Below are 6,440 nucleotides of genomic sequence, written 5' to 3' on the forward strand. Positions count from 1 at the left end.
ATGCTTGCTCATAACAGTGCTGAAGAAGTACTGCTCTCACAGGCTTGTATGGTACACCTACACTTTGCAAACACCTACAATGATCCGGGCACAGTCTTGGCCCATAATTAATTTTAAACAAAGGTCACTTGATACAGATACTGAAACTTAAATATGTATTTAACACTTGCTTTTTTTTTTTTCCAACTTTGTGGGAGTCAAAAGCTCTCATCTCTCTTCAAGCAACATTACATCCTCATGAGTCACCAAACCTACAAGGATTCAGACAGGAAGTCAGTCCCTTGGGTCCTTGAGAGACTGTAGCCAGGAAGGCAGGGGTGGAGTCTCAAGGAAGACAGTGATAAGGAAAAGGGATAAGTCAGTGACCCCATAACCTTGGGTAGGAGGAAAATGGCCCAGTGTCCTCCCACGCCCAGCCAAGAGCAGGGAGTCAGCTTCTATTGACCAACCTCACTCTGATTTAAATTTCAAACAGCCCAGGGTTTCATTCTTTCCCTGCCACCCCTGAAAGCTAACCATTATGGATTTTGCAGGCCTGCAGCCCTCAGCTCACATACTCCATTTGCACGATCTTTGCATAAGGAAAAAGGCAGTCGATGCAAACTGAATTAATTGTAATTGACCATAATATGCTTACAGAAATGCCAAGGAGTTTTCATTAGTAGATAAGCCCCAAAGTATCTGCTGGGTGATTTACATCTGTGTGAACACACGCACAGCTACAGTTAATTACCAGACCTGCTTCAGAAGGTGCTGCTGCATCAGACCCTGACGGGTGCCTTCCTCAGGCCACTGACACCGTCAGGGACTGACTCTGGCTTCCTTTGAAAAGCTTTGAAGTCACTGCCTGAGATGAGGCTGAGCCAAGCCATTCCTACTGGGCTTGGGCTAGGTTCTGCTCATTCCTCAGCCCCTGCCCCTTTCTTCTTCCCTACCCACTTCCAAAGCCCCAGTCCTTCTCCACTGAGTCACCTTTGCCAAGGCTGGCATTGAACTCAGGTCCCAGTTCAGAGAACAGACCTACATTCCTTCATTCCTTTTTAGTAAATATTTAAGTGCCTCCTAGGTAACAACACCTGTGCTGTAGGAGCCATCAGATGGGGCTTCCAGTCTAGAGCTGAACTGAGATAAACCAAGAGAAGGAATAAGTGGGCCCATGGGATCAAAGTATAGGGATGAGATAGGAAAACAAGCATAGCAGAAGAAGGTTGGACAGTCTTTACTAAAAAGTGAGAATGGAGAGGATAGAAAGAATGGAGGAACCCCTCTTTAGGGGTCACATACCATATGTTTACATTATGATTCTTAACAATAGCAAATCAGAGTTATGAAGTAGCAACAAATTAACTTTATGGTTGGGAACTGTATTAAAGGGTCACAGCATTAGGAAAGTTAAAAAAAAAACACTGCTTTAGGGGCTAAACTAAGTCTTAGGACCATCCAAGTGAAACAAAGAAAGTGAGGCCACAGTGACCTTAGATTTAATTCAAAGAGATCAGGAAGCTATTTTACAAAACAAGACCCAATCAACAAACAAAAACTTAGATGAGGTCTTTTGAACAGATTCAGTATTTAAGAAAAATCATTTGACCCGTTCAGAGTAGTAGACAAATTGGTTCTTGCAGGGCATAGGGAAAAGTACAGAGAGTAGTTAGGAAAAGACAATGAGAGCCATCCACACAAAAGCTGGTAGCATCAGGTATTAAGCAGGACGGAGACGAACGGGGAGTCTACATCCAGTCTACACTTTCCTCTGTACAATATCCCCAACGGTCAGAGGCCAATCCTGACAACAGGAGTCTTTGTCTATATTCATTTGCTCCAGCTCCAGAAAATCTGACACCCACTGCTGGCCTCCATGGCTACCCTAACACTGATAGCACACACACATGTACACACACACATACAAATAAAAATTAAAGGGAATCTTTAAAATAGCTACTTGTAATTGTATGTTTATAATCTTATTTTTCACATTTCTCTGTAAGTTGGACTATAGCTATTCAGTCACCGATACAGTAGCTAACATGACTCCATCTCTGGTAGGCGGTAAGCAACTGGGCTGTGGTGTCTTCTAACACCGATACTAATGCTAGTTTGTATAAAAGGTAACATTCTTTAAGAAGTTTGGGTCTTTCCCTCTTTAGGTGTTTGAGCTAAAGCTGAGATCAAACTTTGTCTAATCACTGATATGCTCAAACTGGTTTACAAATACTAATTCTTAAATTATCAAGAATTTTGTAGACCAGTTATTAAACACAACTATTAAAAGCTAAATCATATAAGCTTGCAATGAAAAACTTGTTTTTATAAAAGGTAATCAATACTTAAAAGTCAGGGCCTCCCTTTCACTGTATTAAGCCATTCTTCCTGGGTTCTTCAGACTGTTAGCATTTATTTCTCTGTTCCAGGGGCATGGTCTATAGAGGTGTGTTACCATGCATCTTACTCCCAACTCCTACTTCAAGGTGAGGAAACTGATCATTTGAAATTGGCCATGATCAGAGTACATGGGACAAATCAGACCTTGGTGATTTGAAGACCTTCGCTGCATCCATCATTTCAAGGAGTTGAGTCAACCTTCTCCACCCCAAGTTGTCTCAAAGTTGGAATTCTTTTTTTTTTCCAGACAGGGTTTCTCTGTGTAGCCTTGGCTGTCCTGGACTCGCTTTGTAGACCGGGCTGGCCTCAAACTCACAGAGATCCGCCTGCCTCTGCCTCCTGAGTGCTGGGATTAAAGGAGTACACCACCATGCCCAGCCCTCAAAGTTGAAATTATTTTGCTCCAGCAACCAGGAGCACAAAGCCAGACATTCTTTGAAGCCACAGATCCACAAGAAAACAGGAATAAAAACTCAACATGGCCGGGGAGATGGCTCAGTCAACAAATGCTTGCTGCTCAATCTGGGCCCTCCCAATACAGTGGCATGTGCTCGTAAACCCATCCCTAGGAAGGTGGAGGCATGACCATCCCTGGCACTGCCAGTTTACCCTAACGAGTAAACACCAAGCCAATGAGAGACCTTGATCCCACCCCCCAAAAAGGTGGATGATTCCTGAGAAATGATAACCAAAGTCGTCCTCTGGACTCTATACATATGCACACACGTGTAGGTGCAAACCCCTACACACACATACCCTTGCACACATGCATACACAAAGAAAGAAAGAAAGAAAGAAAGAAAGAAAGAAAGAAAGAAAGAAAGAAAGAAAGAAAGCCAAACTCATTTTCCATGTTGACAAAAGTTCAGGGATGGGCAAGGAAGGAAGATTCTAGAAGAAGAAAAAAAAATCTAAACCCTCTTCCCACGTTCTTCTATCACACAGCATGTACAACATGCTTCTAACAACTACAGTTAGCCCCAATTTATAGTGGGATCCAATGAAGCAAACTATATGCTGGGTGAGTTCTTAAAATCCTTAGCACAGTGGTTGATAGTGTATTTGCTAAGTCCCCTCAGAATCAGTCTTCAGGACACATGGATGGAGGGGAGATAGGACTCATGGCCTCTTTACTGTAGAGCTATGGGAATGTCTTCATTTCCCTGCCATCATTATATATACCCTTTGAAAAGTATCCATGGATCCATAAGCATGAGAGTGAAGGTTCATGCATACATACTACCTATGGGCTGGGCTGTAAATGGTTCCATCCTCTACTTACTTGTAAGCAAAAAATTCTAGACATTTCCATTTCTGACTTATCTCTGGGTACAGCTAATCCTATCCTTTAATAATTTTTGATTGTCTAATTTTCTTCTTAACATTCAATGCCATTTTGGTGGTTAGAAAGAAAATGGCTCCCATAGGCTCATAAGGAGTGGCACATTACAGGGTGTGGCATTGTTGGAGAAAGTGTGTCACTTCGCTTCCTGCTGCCTGATGATCTGGATGTAGAACTCTCAGCTCCTTCCCCAGCACCATGTCTGCCTGCATTCTGCCAATATTCCCTTCTATGGTGATAATGGACTAAACCTCTGAAATGGTAAGCCATGCCCCATCAAATGTTTTCCTTTATAGGACTTGCCATGGTTCTGGTATCTCTTCAGAGCAATAACACCCTAACTAAAAGAACCATGGTCTAAACCCAATATACCATTGTTTCTTTCCTAGATGACTGAATCTTCATACAGTACCATGAAAGACTAAGAATAAGAAAAGCAACCATTAGGTTGGATAGACCTAAAACTAGACCAAGATACAAGTTCAAAAGTATGATAACAAAGATCAACAAAAGATGGGAGTTTGGAGGACTGGCATGAAAGACAAGGAGCATGAATATAAAGAAATGTTTTAAATACAAACAAGGGAATAAAATTCTTCTAAGGAAGATTCACAAAGAAAAGTGAAATGAGAGACAGTTGAATACTGTCCTGTAGATTGTGTTGATAGTGACAAGAGCAGTTTAAGAAAGCCTTTAGACATATGGAGAAGGGATGAGAAGTGAGAAGAGAGATGAGTGAAGACAGCTTTCCAAATAGATGGCTTCACAATGTCATTGCCATGAAGACAATGAGAAAGAAAAGAGGAAAGGGACAAGGTTGAAAGAGACTGGGTGGCCCTTGGTATCTCTTTCCATTATAATGGACATCTTTCCCTCAGGAAACACCAACAATGAGATTCAAACCACAACAGCTAATATAAGCCAATCAGATCACCCCATTTCCCTGTCTGTAACCACCTAGTCCAAGAATAAATTCAAGTTGAGCCAATTAGAATACTCCAGAGATTCTGAGTCTATTAAAATCAGATTCAACGGCTCCTTTTCTTTAGCTCCTGCGGGCAGGCATTTCCCGGGGCACCGCTGACAGATACACTTCTGTTGCATGGGGAAATGCAGAGGGAGGGAGTGCAGCACAAGAAGCAGAGATGAAGGCAAGATGGCGGTCACATCTAAGCCTCCAGCTCTCCTCCTGGCCAGATCCATTTCTATCTCTTCCACAGTTGGCTCATGTAACACAGTTAATCCCCTTCTTTCGCTCAAGCTAATTGGAGTGTCTAGCCCTCACAACCAAAAATTCGTAATGTAGCAATGTGGGTCATTATAAGTGACTGCAGTGACTGGGGGAATTCTATTCAGTTATTTCCGATGAGTAGATTATAGGCTTAAAGGTGTCACTCTACAGCAGGACTACTAAAAGACAAAATGCTATGCCTGGAAAGAAGACTTTAAAGCTACACACATGGGTGTAACTGGAGGGAGCAAACGGAATATTCAGTTGGAAGAGGGCGGGGCTGGCTACATGACTGGCGGGCCCCAAACGCAAAATGAAAATGTCGGGTATCCTTTTAAAAATTACTCAGAATTTTTAAATGGTGACAGGAGAGCATCAAAGCAACCATATGTGGTGGCACACAGCTATTACCAGTTTGGCGGTGCTGCAGAGTAAAATGTTTTCTGAGAGAGATACAAGGAAATGGAGATGGGGGGGGGGGGGTTTGCTGGGGGTGGCGACAGCTCCCTCCTCCAAACAAGGCTCTTCTGGGCAGGGCTCAGGGAGGACCACGTATCCTCTGCGAGGTGAGGCCAAGGAGGAGAGACTGTAAGTGGGAGAAACATTTCGGGTGACGGTAAAACAGTTCAGGTGGATCTTCTATCCCCTCTAAGGAGGGGCAGACAAAATCCACCGTGAGGAAACTGCTTGGAATAGAAAGGGCAAGCAGACAGTGAAAGATGAGATGCAGGGTGGGGTAGGGCGCTGGAAAAAATCAATCCATTTGTAATGAATCCTTCTCTCTGAGCCGGTGTGAGCTCCCTGGAAGGACAGATGCAGCAAGCAGCGAACTGAAGCCCCTTTGAGAACCCCACAGAGTTTGATTACACACCACAGCATGTCCCTTAGCTGCTGCACAACTGTTATTTGCTTACTTTCAGGCTCCCAGGCTCTGCTCTAAAATCAAAGTTGCACTAATAACCATATTTAGCATTGAACAAGTGCTTGGTATTTCCCGAGGAACTTACAAGCAATGATTAGTTAATAACCCAACAAATTCAGAGAAAAAGTACAGAAGTCTGCAAGAACCAGGTACCTGTCCTGCTCAAGGTGTTAGGGAAAGGGTCCTGCACAAAACACTACAGGATCTATGAGTTCTGAAATGATATTCAGTTAGTATGAGGGAAGGTTCTTCACACACATAAGAGTATACATGAACATGTGAGTGGCAGGAGGGTGTCCTTATGGGGTCTTCATAGGGACATCTAGACCAAAAAGAAGAAAGAACCACACAGTATTGTAGAATGAATACATTTATGAGATTGAGCCCAAGGGCTCGAAACATGGCTCATTTGATAAGGTGTCTGCCATCCAAGCATGAGAACATGAATCTGGACACCAGCACCCATGCAAAAATCCAGGCTCAGAAGCAAATGCCTGTAATCCCACCTCTGTAGAAAGAGACAAGAGGGTCTCCGGAACCTTGGCTAGCTAGTCCGGCAAAAT

The sequence above is a fragment of the Psammomys obesus genome, unplaced genomic scaffold (genome assembly GCF_907164565.1).
Source record: "Psammomys obesus unplaced genomic scaffold, mPsaObe1.curated_primary_1811, whole genome shotgun sequence".
NCBI lineage: Eukaryota > Metazoa > Chordata > Mammalia > Rodentia > Muridae > Psammomys > Psammomys obesus.